The sequence below is a fragment of the Neltuma alba genome, unplaced genomic scaffold (genome assembly GCF_004799145.2).
Source record: "Neltuma alba isolate B1F8T4 unplaced genomic scaffold, ASM479914v2 tig00012524_pilon, whole genome shotgun sequence".
NCBI classification, from domain to species: domain Eukaryota; kingdom Viridiplantae; phylum Streptophyta; class Magnoliopsida; order Fabales; family Fabaceae; genus Neltuma; species Neltuma alba.
This window is the reverse complement of record NW_021636990.1, coordinates 6198-21279: the sequence shown is the minus strand read 5'-3', so window position 1 is coordinate 21279 and position 15082 is coordinate 6198. Positions and strand designations below refer to the sequence as shown.

Here is a 15082-nt window from a genome sequence, read left to right as displayed (position 1 = left end):
GCCAAACAGGCTGAAAGAAGACGATAGCTCTTTTTCATTTTATTAATACTTCTGTGAAAAGAATGGAAGGCGGAATAAAAATATTATGCCAACAAGCGTTGGTTTTAATGAAAGAGGTTTTCTTCATTTAAGTATTTGGAAGAATTGCCTTTGATTAACTAGACTTGATAATATTTAAATTTAACTCAGTCAGATAATTATATTTAAAAAGAATAAAAATATTTCACTTTTTGAAAATTTATCAACTGATTTCTTTTAGATTTTAATTTAATATCATTTTCTCAGGTCTTAAAACAAGTACTTAGTTTAATTGGTACCTTAATTAATTAAACCTTCAGTTTTATTGTAAATTCTATGCAATTATTAAACTGTTTATCATCATATGGGCCATGAGTCAGTAGGCCTAATAATATATTGGATGAGTGCTTTTTTGAATTTTCTTTCCAATACCATGCCTTATCCTTATTCTATTGTAAATTCTATGCAATTATGTGAGGTTAATTAGTATGTCTCCGTCATATTAAGGTGGGTGTTTAGAAGTATCAAAAAGTATTTTTAAGAAGCACTTTTCTACAAAACGAGACAAACTCTTCTAAATATTTATTTTATGTGACGTAAAAATATTTTTAAAATTATAATTTAGTTTCTATTCAAACATCCCCTAAATTGTTTATTATCATGTGGGTAATGAGTCAGAAGGTCAAATAATATATTGGATCAGTGTTTTTTTGAATTTTCTTTCTAATACCATGCCTTATTCTTATTCTTCTTTATTTGTATTTGTATTTGTCTCGTAATTATGTTTTCGTAATGGATTCTTATCTATTTTTCAGTCAAATTAAATTATCAGGAGTAATCATTACCTATAGATAGCATAACGCGTCCGTCAAGCTGACCAGAATGAGAGAGAAGATTTTGCACACTTTGTGGGCCCACAGTTGCAAAGTAACGGTAGTTTGCCCAGCTTATCGGTCCGGGGGTGTTGGATATAACCAAATTATGGTTTGGAGAATAGTTTCTGGAGAATAGATTTTGGGGGGAATAGATTTTTTAAAGAATAGATTTTGTGAAAAAGTGATTCTGAGAAGTGAGAGTGTTTGGATAGTTGTTACTAGAAGTACTTTTTACATGTACAAATTACTAAAAAAGACATAAGTTAATATGATAATTACAGAAAAAAATATATTTTATGATATATTTTAATTTGAAGGAATAAAATTGTTAATAATATATTTTTTATTAACATAATTAATAATACATAAGATAATATAATTAATAAATAATTAATATGTATATATATTTATAAGATATAAGATTAAATATATTTATAAAAAATATGTTTATAAAAAAAACAACAAGATACATATCCTATAGGCTCTCACACTCTCTCTATTTTTTCCAAAAGCAAAAATTTTTTGTTTTTTCCAAAACCATGGTTTTGGGTTTTTAAAGGGTGTTTGGGAGATTTTTTTCCCAAACCATGGTTTGGGTCCCCAAACCATAGTTTGGGTTGGAACCCAAACACCCCCTTAGTTACTTTTGTCGCACAATGAAAAGTTCATGTATAATTATAATTTTGCACCTAAATTTATTTAAAATAACTTATAAATAATTTTTAATCATATTTTATAAAATACTCCTTCCGATCCTAATTATAAGATTTAATTGACTCATTTAAGGAGATTACGAAAATAAGTTAAATTAGTTATTTGTAATAAATAAGTGTTGTCATTCCTAAAATATCCTTACTAATTAAGAGTATTGACTAAAACTATTATCATTAGAAAAACTATCTTGGAAAAAATATATAAATATGAGAGAGAAAATGAATTAGAGTCTTATAATTAAGACCAAATTAAAAATCAAATAGAATCTTATATTAAAAACTAGAGGTAGTATAAGATAAATATATATAAATAATTTTATTTCAATTCATGTAAACGCATCTTTAAGTAATTTTGAATCATGACTTTTTCAGAGTTGCCGATTAGGGTTCACATGATGATCATGGCGTGCTAAGTGCGGAGTAGTGTGGACCTTAGTTCCTTTTTTTTCCCTCATCACCCAAAAAAAATTATTTTTATTTTTAATATAAAAATTTGTTTAATTTTTATTTTTATTTTAAATATAAAATCTTAATTTATTTTATTTCTCATATTTATTTATTTTTTCTCAAAGCAGCCATTATAATAATAGCAAATTTAGCCAATACATTTGATTAATAAGAATATTTTAGAAAAGATAATATTTATTTATTACAAATCACTAATTTAGCCATTTTTTTAATATTATCAAATTAGTTAACTAACTCTTATATTAAGGACCAAAAATAGTATATATTAAAATTATTTTTGAATTAAGTTTCATTAATACTCTAAAATATTTTTTATGTGTATTCAATAAAAATATTGGATATATCTGAAGAATATTTTAAAGTGTTGGATGAATTACAAAATATTTTAAAATTCTGGATGGATTTAAAAAAATATTTTAGAATGATGGATGAATCAAAAAATATTTCTAGCATGCTGAACTTACTTGATAAATAATTTAAGGTGTTAGATAATTGCATCAAAAAATACTTTAAAATGGGAGGTTCATCTGAAAAAAAAAAGAAAAAAAAACACAAGATTTTAGAATAATAAATATACTTAAAAAAATATTTTAAAACATTAAACGAAATTTAAACCAAAGATCCCACCTTGCGCAGCGCTCCAAAAGCGTTTTGAGTGCTGATCACGCCGTGCTTATTAGCCTGATGAGCACGGAATGCGGATGCATCCCTTCACTGCCTTTTTCCTTGACTCGTTGTCGTTCTCATCAGCCTGTCACCATCTTGGTCCTCGTCCTCCTCAAGCCGTCGCCGTCATTCATCGCTGCTTTGTGATCCTAAGTCCGCCATCTGTTGCGTAACTCGGCGAACTCCATTAATTTTTGCAGAGCTCCCTCCTCCAGGTAGGCTCTTCCTTCTTGATAATTTCGATTTTTAAACTTCAAACGTAATATGTGACTGGACCTCTGATCTGTGATGGAGTATTCTTCAACTGCATTCACTCATTGCCATAAGTGAAAGTAATGATTAACTCTGGTTTGTTATGTATTTCGCATTATTTTAACTCTGGTTTGCCGATCTGACCGGCGACTCTCGAACATTCCCCGTTCAGAACCTTGCTAAATACTACCTCCGGTCCTTATACTGTTGACTTTTATTTTGATTCTAAATATAAGATCTCAATCCACTTTATTTCTCATATTTATATATTTTTTCTAAAATAACCCTTCTAATAATAAGAGTTCTAATCAATACACTTGATTAATAAAGATATTTTAGGAAAGATAACACCTATTTAGGACAAATAACTAACTCAACTTATTTTTTTAATTTCTTTAAATTAGTCAACTAGTTCTTATAATTAGGATCGGATATAGTATTATGCATGCGCATATGACATAGTGGGACAGAGACCAGCGTGCTTTGAGCAATCTAATCTAAAGGGGTGTTTGGCAAAACCAAAACCTAGGTTTCAGAAGCACTTTTTCGCAAAACGAGATAACCTCTTCCACATATTTACTTCGTAATCTGTAAAAGCACTTCTGAAACCATGGTTTGGTTTCTATCCAAACACCCCCTAAGTGTATTTTGTATAAGTTGGAATTTCTAAATAAAAAAATACCAACAAAGCCGACTATGATTAGTAACAATTTATAATTTTTGGTTACTAAAATTTGGTCCTATTTTAGTTTGGATTCATCAAATTGCAAATCTCAGATTTTAGTCTCTGAAATTTAATTTGTCTTAAAATATTAATTTCTAGAACATCAGGGTATAATAATATTAAAATTTGTTAAAGTATCATAAATGGCACCAAAAAAATATTAATTTTGACTCACAAAATAGTATCTAATTGGATCTTGTATAAATAATAAAGAGGAAAAAAAAAACAATAGACCCTCAAAACATAGCTATTTAGCACCTTTTATTTGAGGAGCTATTCACTGTACTTTAAGAATTCATCCCCCTCGTAGTCGTTCTCTGCTTTTGCTCTTGAGGATCTTCTCTTTCTTTTTCTTTTTTTTTTGTTTTTTTATTATCCACATAAAATTTAGTTATGTATCATTTAGTGAGTTTATGTCACTATTTTAACGCTATTTATAACACTTCTGCATATTTTAACACTACTATACTCTTTCTAAAAACTAAAAATTTAAAATTTGAGAGAACAAAATTAAAATATATCTAAATTTTGGGATAAAAAAATAATATTAATTCTATCCAAAGCAAGTCAACTTTATTGAGACTAAGCATACAGGGATTGATGAGGTGGTAGCCAACGTAATTTCGCAATGCAAACACCTTCACGTGATCCATTGAAAAAATGGCTTGGACAGATTCTGCCGAAAGACTTTACGGATTTAAAATTAAAAAAATGAGAGCTAAATTAACTGAGATTGCCTGTGGTGGCCCATGGTTTTTTTTGTTTTTTAAATTAAATGGGCATGCATTAAAGGCTTGAGGTTCTAACCCTCGCAGAAAGCTAGTTTGCCACTGGGCTCCAAGAACATTAGCGGCGCATTTATCTTTGTTTAAGAGAATAGATAGATGCTAGGCAACCAAAGCCTTAACAAGCAATATTTTGGGGGTGAAAATCTCTTTTGGGTTTTGAACCATTGTTCGGCTACTCTGCCTTTGAAACTATGATTTGGGGAAAATCCTAACTTTCGTTTTCAAAGTTCTCCCACACATGCACCATCGATTAGGCATAAAGCTTTAGACTGTAACCTATGGCTAACTAATGATTATAAATATATATCAAAGGGTTTATAGCCAAGTGTGGAATGTAATGGGTTTACCTGATGTCACAGGCGGGGTCAAATCACTACCTCCTATTTGCATGGAGCTTTCATGTCGGTTATAACTTGCTTGTTGCTTCTATTGTTGACTAGTTACAGGTGATGATAACGATTTCTATGCCATGGAGTATTTGGAGAGCAGCCCATCAATGTTGAAACCGAGTCATGTGTATATCAGCTTTCGAGGCGATGAAGACACTCGTAAATTCATGCATAGCCTTTCGGCTGCTCTTAAAGCAGAAGGCTTCAGAATCTTCGGAGACGATAAGAAGCATGAAAATCCAGACTCCGATCTTCCCCTTTACCTTTATCAAGCAATTAATGAGTCCTGGATTAGCATTGTTGTCTTCTCCAATAACTATGCTTCTTCATGTTGGTGTTTAAAGGAACTGTCACGGGTTGCTGTGGGTCCTATTCGATTTGTACCTTACCGTGCGGGCCCATCATCATCATCATCAGTTTTTTACCGTGCGCCTCCATTGTACTCTGTCGATGCTGAACGACAAGAAATGCGCGAAGCAGACATAGACGAGATGAGCAGATGGAGGGAGGTTCTGACAAGAGGGGACCATGTCCCTCGCGGCCGGGAGGTTCTGACAAGAGGGGACCATGTCCCTCGCGGCCGGAGTGTACCAGATAAGGTTATAGCAGTTTATTACAATGTGGATCCAAAATCCTTTGCTCAACATATTCAACAAGCATGCACACAAGGTTCATTCGAGATAGCCCGATGGGAGAGGGAGGCTATCGAAAAAGTGGCCAGTCCCCCTGGCTGGCAAGTGCGGAATGAGTACGTAATTTTACTCTCTCTCTCTCTCTCTCTCTTTCTATATATATATATAATATATGCATGTAAGAGCTAGTTGGAAATCCTAAACATAAGACCTTAATCAATTTTGTCTCCTAAATTTGTAATACGTTCTTAAAAATATCTCTATTGATTTTAAGGTATTTCTACCCGAGTGTAGTTCCAATATACTTTATTGAATAAGAATAATTTACAAATGTTAAAGTATATTTGTTACAAATAACTAACTTAGTTAATTTTTTTAATCTTTTCAAATTAGTTATCTAGTTCTTATATTAAAAACTGGAGGTAGTATGTATGTGTATGTGTTTATGTACATCAGACATGGATAGGTTTGGCCAAAACAACGAGTTGTTTTACCAGCAGATCTCAAATGCAGATGCAATATGGATATTATATAATTTACACACAGACACATATATATACACTTTAGAAAATTTAGATTTCACCTCTAAATTGTCCTGATAAAAGCCACACCAATAATAGCAGAGGATCTTTAAGAGGAAACAAATTTGATTGATTTGGTGTTTCATTTTCTCCTTTTCAGCTCAGGGTTACAGGTTATTCAAAAAACTGTTAAAGAGGTTGTTAAAGAAGTCAAGTCTAAAATAGATAAACTATTTTATGACTTTTTCGGATTTGTTGGGATAAAATCGCAAGTGGAAGAAGTAGAAAAGCTTTTGGATCTGAGTACAGATGATGTAGCTCGAGTTATTGGCATTTGCGGTATGGCTGGACTGGGGAAGTCTTCTATTGCTACAGTTCTATATCTTAAGATATTTCACTATTTTGATGCCTTTTGTTTCCTTACCAATGTAAGTGGACGTTTAAAGGAAGGTGACTTATCTCCGCAGCAACTTCTCTGTAGAAATTTAGAGACAGAAAATTCAGAAATAAGGCATATTGTTAGCCAAGAGTTATTAGCATGCAAAAGGTTAAGAAAGCACAAATTTCTCATAGTTCTTGATGGTGTCGATCTTGTACAACATCTCCAAGAATTGAACTTGGTTGAAAATTCTAATTGTCTCGGCGGGGGGAGTAGAATCATTATAACAACTAGAGATGAACGAGTCCTTCAAAAATACGAGGTTAATACCGTTTATAGACCTAAACTTTTGTCTCAGGAGGAAGGTTTCAAATTATTTTGCTGTCAAGCTTTTCAAGGGGGATATCCTGTTAATGAATTCAGAGAGATGATAGATAGGGTGTTGGAATATGCTAATGGCCTTCCATTAGCAATTAAAATATTGGGTTCATTCTTTTTTGGAAAAGGCGTTGCAGAATGGAGAAGTTTACTGGATAGAGAAGAAATTATTCCTCCCTATGAGATCATAAGGGTGCTTAGAAAAAGTTTTGATGAACTTGATGGCATGAGTAAGGAAATGTTTTTGGACATAGCATGTTTCTTTGTTGGGAAGGACATTCGCTGTGTGAAGGAAATTTTACATGATTGCATCGATTGCTCTGTTGATATAGAAATTCTTATTCAGAAATCAGTCGTCACAATTGCAAATGAGAAGATACAAATGCATAGTATGTTGCAAGCAATGGGGAGAGAGATTATTCGACGACAATATCCGTATCAACAAAGCCGATTTTACCTTTACAGTGACATTAAATCTGTTATGGAGAAAATAAACATGGTAAGTTTTGATAGCCCTTTTTAGCACATTACAATATGAAAAGTTAAAATAATAATATAACATTTCATTATTTCTGTGTACAAATGCGTTTACTCTCCCAGGTGATGGAAAATGTTGAAGCCCTCAAATCTGTTTTTGAGAGACAGAGATACACACGGGTAAGTTTTGATAGTCCTTTTTAGCATTACATAAATAAATGAGAAGTTAAAGAAATAATCTGACATTTCAGCTCTCTATATATAAATGCATTTATAATCTAGATGGTGGAAGGTGTTAAAGCTATAGCCTTGGATTTGGAAGAGCCAAAAATGGCTTCATTGAGGGTTGATGCTTTATCACATATGATCAACCTTAGATTGCTGATATTCCGTAATGTGGAATTTTCTGGAACCCTCAATAATCTTTCAAGCAAGTTGCGATATGTTTCGTGGCATCAATATCCTTTCACTTCTTTACCATCGGGTTTTCAATCTGACTCACTTGTTCAGCTGATTATGCCTGAAAGCAACATGACAGAAGTATGGAAGGGCAGAATGGTATGTTAATGTTCTTCTTTGAGTTCTTGAATATTTAAATTACTAGAAATTATTCAATCAAACTCCTAAACAAATATAGATAACTTTTACCCGCTTTTAAATATCCCCCAAGTTTCTTGTTTTAATACAAAGAGTACTATATGTTCTCCATTCACAGATGCTCCCTACTTTGAGAAAACTGAATTTAAGTGGCTCCAAAACTTTGACAAAGACGCCAGATTTTGGTGGGGTTCCAAATCTTGAGAGTCTAGAGCTCGAAGGATGTACTGGATTATTGCAACTTGATCCATCTGTTGCTAAACTTCCAAAGCTTAGATTCTTGAACTTGAAAGGTTGCATCAATCTTGTCAGTATCCCTAATTCCATGTTTTGTCTGAACTCGCTGGAAGTCCTAAATCTGGCTGGCTGCTCTAAACTTGCATGTTGCTTGGAGTTTTCTCCAATGAGGAGCTTGATAGAAGAAAAGCTGCTTAGCATCTGGGATATTCCATTCTTGGAAAAACTTTTGTACTATCTTCTGTTGGTTTGCCAGAACAAAAGAGATATATGACTTCGGTTCTTGTTATCTTATTAACTTGATGTGTACTTGTGAGGTCAAATATGTAATAAAGCTCAGGCCATGAGAGTCTGTACGAGTGTATTTGGTAAGCATGGGAATAATATAGTGTGGTTGTCTCTTTATTTGGCTGCAGCAATTACTTAGATATACCTCTGGTGTTATTGCAGATTAGTTCTTAATGAAAAATTATTTAAAGAAAAAGTTATATATATTTATCAAAACATATCAAGTCATGAAATTGTAAAACCTTGCACTAAATAAATACTTATCCTACAAGTCTTAAACAAGTGTATATCAACCACTCACACTGGCTATAAAATGTAGCAGCAAAGTAACAATCTGACGAGGAATAATATAAATCAGGCTCAAACTTGATATTACCTTGCTTTCAATTATATTTTTCAATTTGTCAAACGAGGAAACAACGTGAGTTTGCCTTTTATCGCTCTTTTTGTTTTTAATGTAAAACTTAATTCAAAAGTTGATATTCGTATTATATATAAGATTTATTTAACATATTTATTAATTTTTTAAATTAATTTTATTAATATTTCTCAGTAAGGGAAGAAACTTAAAAAAATTAAAATATTTAAAAAACATATTATACTAACAAATTTAAATAAAAATTATGAATCTTCTCACACTTCCTACCTTGCATCCTCTCATTTGCGATTCCTTAACTGCTTTACTTCTGTCCTCACCGTCACCCCATTCTCGTCTCCCTAAACCCCCAAATCCACCGTCACTATCGGGGTCCTCGTGCTCCTTATCCGTCGCCGTCGTTCACCTCTGCTTTTTGATCCTCGTGCTTCTCAGTCTGCTGCCTGTCGTGTAGCTCTCGAACCGGTTAATCCATCCCAATTTTCAGAACCTTGTTAAATATTATGCATGCATATTGCATATAACATATGTGGGTATCTAAGCCTGAATTTTGAAGGATTGGGACGGAGATTGAAACTGGCATTGAGACTTTAAAATTATATCTGGCTTGAAGTAACATTTGGACGGAATGATTTTGCTAAATTTATTTTTCAATTTGCCATGAAGTGTGAAATTGACCAAAAATACCCTTGCCCTCATCTAAATTTGGGTTGGGTATGAGGAGGGAATGGCCAGGTAGTGTAATTTTGGACGAAGTGAAGCGGGTGAAAACTTTGCAAAGCATTACCTCGTTGCCGTCTCCAATTCTGCTGAATACTGTAAACAGTAAAAACAATTAATCAAATGCTACACTGTGAAATATTTAATCATATGCTACACTTTTTTAAAATTTGTTCATCCCATGATGAACTTTCACTCTGACTATCTGTCTCTTAAAATGAAAAGGGGAAAATGCCAACAAGTTCAAACTCTTTCCATTTTTTATTTTTGGCAAAAATTACAAATCAGTGTCTCATTTCTTCATCTTCTATCCCGTGTCCATGACTTTTGAAATCTGAAGAAATTATAATTGATATCGCGTCCTTTTATATCTTCCTCTACTTCATCTTCTTTTATTTTACATTTTCTTCTAAATAATATAAATATATTAGATTTCTGTAGAAAAATAACTTTTTATCTTGATACTTAAATTTAAGAGAAAATATATAAATAAATTAAATAATATAAATTATTTATAAAATTTTGAATATATCCAAATCTACACATATTGATCGTAAAATATAACTTATTAATTTCTATCTTTATCCTAATTATTCAGAGATATTTAAATCAAGAGTATTATTGAGGAAAAAAGTTTAGCAGCTTCATAATTTTATGAAATAAATTTTAAATAAAATACTAAAAACGTTAAGTACACAAAATCACTTAAATTAATTTAATAAAAAAATACTGAAAACGAACAATTTATTAAGTGATATTTCCTAATTATTATTTTAATCACATAAAAATAAAAGTTATTACAAAAGATAGAGCCTTCTTCAATAGGGAGAGTTTATGTTACCTTAAACAATTCAAGGGAAAAAACAAAAATGAAATAGATAAGCATAGGTATTGAAGAAAAATAAGAAAATTAATATCTTTGGGATACTAAAGATGAAAATTCATAAGTATATATTTTATAATTAAATATGTTAGATTTGGATATATTATAGAAGATTTGTAAATATTTTAAATTTATTTACATATTTTCTCCTAAATTTAAGTATTAAGATAAAAAGTCATTTTCCTATAAAAATCTACTTTTACTTATACGATTTAGAAAAAGATGTAGGAAAAAAAAAAGGTATTAGAAGATATGATGGGACGGAATATCAATTGTAATTTTTCCAAAAATAAAAAATATGGAGATGCGACGGAAGATGGAGAAATTGGGTACTTAGCTGTAATTTGCCAAAAATAAAAATTTAAAAAAGTTGAACTCGTTCATGACCTGTTACCTTTCTATTTTAGAAAACATAGTCATAATCGAAGTTCATCGTAAGGTGAACGAGTTTCAAAGAAATAGCATGTGAGTAAATAATTCATGGGGTGCAACATTTGGATCATTATTTTTACTTTTCACAGCAGTGGGGTAAAATTGCCTTCTTGGTCTCGCAGGGACGCTACTGAAAATTTTGTTTTATTTTATTATTTTCTTTCCCTTTCCTGCATTTTGTATGCCCTTTGAAATTCAGGCAATTGTGCTCCAATCAAAGCGAAACTACTAGGGACAATGACGAAATAGGCAAAGATGATAAACCCAAATCATCCACCAAATCGAAAACGGCCAAAGCCATGGCTAGGCTTGTCAATAAACAGATGAGCTGGCATCCTCTTTGTCTTCACTTTCTCCCGCTCTGTCGAAAACCACGGTGCTTCAAACTCTTCGCCTCATCACAAATTCATCCAAAGCCTTTCAATTCTTTAAGTGGGTACACGATATGGGTTTCCCTCACAAGAACCAATCATACTTCTTAATGCTTGAAATTTTGAACCATGGAAAAAACCTTAATGTAGCTCGAAATTTTTTGTTTTCAGTTGAGCTAAGATCCAATGGTTCTGTTAAGCTTAATGATCCATTCTTTGATAGCTTAGTTAGGAGTTATGGTCAAGCTGGGTTGTTTGAAGAGTCGATGAAGCATTTTCAGACTATGAAGACAATGGGTGTTTCACCCTCTATGATCACATTCAACAATCTTTTGTCTATATATCGTAGACGGGGTCGGACAAATATTACAAACGATATTTATGATAAAATGCTCAGAACGTATGGAGCTGCACCAGACACATGTACATATAATATTTTGATCAGAGGGTTTTGTAAGAATTCCATGGTTGATGAAGGTTTCGATTTTTCAATGAAATGTCACGCTTCAATTGTGATGCCGCTATTATTACGTATAAGACACTTCTTGACGGCTTGTGTAAAGCAGGAAAGGTCAAAATGGCACATAATTTAGTGAAGGGTATGAATGAGAAAAAGTAAGGATTTGAATCCTAATGTTGTGACTTATTCAACTTTGATTGGAGGGTATTGTATGCAACAAAAATTAGATGAGGCCTTGCTTATAGTTAAGGAGATGATGGGTCAAGGGCTTAAGCTAAATAAAATTACTTACAATACTCTGATAAATGGACTTTGCGAAGCCCAGAACTTAGATAAGATAAAAGATATTTTGGAACAAACCATGGGGGATGGGGAATTTGGTCCAGACATATGTACCTTGAACACATTAATTCATGCACATTGCTGTGCAGGAAACTTAGACGAGGCATTAAAGGTGTTTGAGAGGATGAAAAACTTGCAGGTGGGTGCAGACCCAGCCACATACAGTGCTCTGTTGCGGAGCCTTTGTCAAAGAGAGGACTATGATATGGCAGAAACGCTATTTGATGAGTTGTATGAGAAGGAAATTTTGTGACTAATTTTGGCTCTAAGCCTCTTGCTGCTGCTTACAACCCTATGTTTCAGTATCTTTGTGAATGAAAAGGTGGACGCAAGACCCTCCGTCCTACACGACAATGATTATGGGGCACTGTAAGGATGGTTCTTGTGAAGACGGATATGAGCTTTTGAAGTGGATGTTGAGACAAAATTTTCTTCCAGATGTTGAGATATATGATTCTTTGATTGATGGTTTTCTTCAGAAGGAGAAACCCCTTCTTGCAAAAGAGGCATTAGAGAAAATGGTAAGGAGTTCCTATCTTCCCAAAACATTGACTTGGCACTCTATGCTGGCAAAGCTTTTGGAAAAAAGCTATACCCACGAATCTGCCAGTTTTATTGTCATGATGCTAGATGAAAATATTAGACAAAATATAAAATTTTCAACCATGAGTTTACAGCTACTTTTTGGCCGTGGACTAAAGGACAGACCATTCAAGGTTTTAGAGTTGCTTTATAAGCATGGATACTGTGTTAAAATAGATGAACTAGTTCAATTTCTTATACACAGAGGGAAGCTATCAGAGGGATGCAAAGTGTTGGCATTTTGTATTGAAAATCATCAAAATGTTGATCTTGATTTGTACAATGCTGTTATTTTGGGCGTTTGTAAAAGGAGCAATTCATGCTGCTTATTGGTGGAGAAAGGCTTGCATCTGGAATTGACATGTCTAGATGAACTAGTATCTGCTCTAGAGGCTGAAGGAAGATCAGATGAAGCCGCATTTATATCTAAGAGGATGCAAAGGCAAGAATTTTTAGGCGGATCTTCACAAAAATGGAGATTCATTCTCACTGCTTCACAGATATGATGCAATAGCAGCAGCCCATTAATCGTCCTGTGCTTCAGACTTTTCAAGATGAAAATTCATCGCCACCTGAATGGAGCATGATATGTCGTAAGTTACCATTCATTTATCATTTGGATTAAAAATTGTCATAATAGTGGATGGTTTCCTATTCATTCTATTCTAATGTTATTAAAAATAGTGGGGTCCGAGGCTGCTGATCCTTTTATTTGTTTTGGCAAGAGACGCTAGATTGATTGTATTTCCCAAAGAACTGGATTTTACTGCCATATCATGTTGATATTTAGAAGAAGACAAAGCTTACATGCAATGCTTTAGAAAATTTGCGTTTTAGGTTTTTCAATAAAAAAAATTGATCATGGACGTGTTTTTCTAACTCTACGCTACATCCTTGACTCTCACTTTCATAAATTTATTGAAAATCCTAATTACAAATACCTAAAAAGATGCCTTTATGTTATGTGCTTTGGAAAACCAATACTATAACTTGGTTGATTTAAACGTATCATTATCAAGGAGATCAGTGTAACCCTGATATTTACTATGACTGCTAAATCATGGCAAGTTTAGAAGCTGGGTCTTGCGTTTCATAGTGTACATGTTTAAGTTGATTGATGCGTTGAAGGCAGTTTAGGTCTAACACTAATATTCATCATTATAACCTTCTAAGAGAAGTCAAATGCAAAGAAGCTTTCTTCCTTTGTTTCCGTATGAGGGTTGAAATGTTTATATACCAGTTTTCTTTTCTTTTCTTTTTTTTTTTTTTGGCCAACATACCAGTAGTTAACACGTAATGGCTCTTCAGTCCCAACAGAGAACGACTTATAATTCCTTTTGAAGTTAATATGCATTGGTCCCTTCTCACTTTTCAATGACCATTATCTGTTGTAATCTATCTCCTAACTGCTACAAGGAAATCAAGGTCAAGTTCACAGTGCAGGTGACCCTGAATCCTCGTTGGATGCTTCAGATCAAGCAGCATTGACAAACCTGAGTGATGTACCCCGAGACCGTCCTGTTTTTGCCATGATCATCTTTCAGAGGATGTATAATGTAAGTTTTTTGAATTAAAAAAACTCTGGCTTTGCATTTCTAATTTCCCTCTTTTATTTCATTAGTATAATGCCTGGCGTTGAAGTTTTAAGTCAATTTATATCTGCAAAAGATTGATTTGAAGTGTGTCTGATGTGACTCTGGTTCAATACTGAATGGATATTGAATAATGTGGGCAGGCTAGTGGCGGGGGCCTGTAAAAACTTTCAAGAGGTCTTACACCTGAAACTTTGTATGATCATTGTTCAGGAAAGACTAGCTTGCTCACTTTGTTCGCGTGCAAAGAAGGGCACTTGAAGTGCGGGTGGAAAAGAGTTGAATTGGTGGTCTTTTAACTCTGTGAAAGGACGTAAAAGGAAACTAAGAAGAGCACTTAAAGAAATTATAGAATGAGATGTTATGATGAATGAGATATTAAAGTTTAGCAGCGTTGTGCTATCCGTCCAGTTGACCTAATGGGATAAAGCTGCTTGTTCTTCTTGTTAAATGTTAATAAATTATTTGAAAGTAGTTAAAAGAATGAAGGCATTCGAGCTTCAGAAGTACTCCATCTAGCTGTGCTATCCATCTAGTTGAGTTAATATATTTGATACATTCTCTTCCTTCATTTATCCTACTATTTTTCCCATTTATATATAGGGGTATATTTTTTAAAAAAAATTACATTTGTTACATATCAATTGTTTTTAACTATTTTTTTAAACCGCACAATTTAATTAAAAGGATCTTATAATAAGGGACAGAGGGAGTAGAAATAAGTAAGCTGAACATTTTTTTTTCCCCAGTTAAGCTTGAAAGGTCATTCAGGCCTAGTTAACGTTTTTATTCCAATGACGTTAGCCAAAGTGGCTTGAATTAATTCACAGAATAAATCAGGCTTGCCTGCATTTATCAGAGAACTATCTGCAAAACGTATTCTTTGGATTATAGAAGTAGCTTTTTAGTTTTTAATATTACA

General features: G+C 32.9%; 1 pseudogene; it reads left to right on the top strand.

Annotated features, from left to right (window-relative positions):
- Positions 1-9025: 9025 nt before the first annotated feature.
- Positions 9026-13074, top strand: LOC114728227 (pentatricopeptide repeat-containing protein At1g02060, chloroplastic-like; annotated as a pseudogene).
- The last annotated feature ends 2008 nt before the right edge of the window (positions 13075-15082 follow it).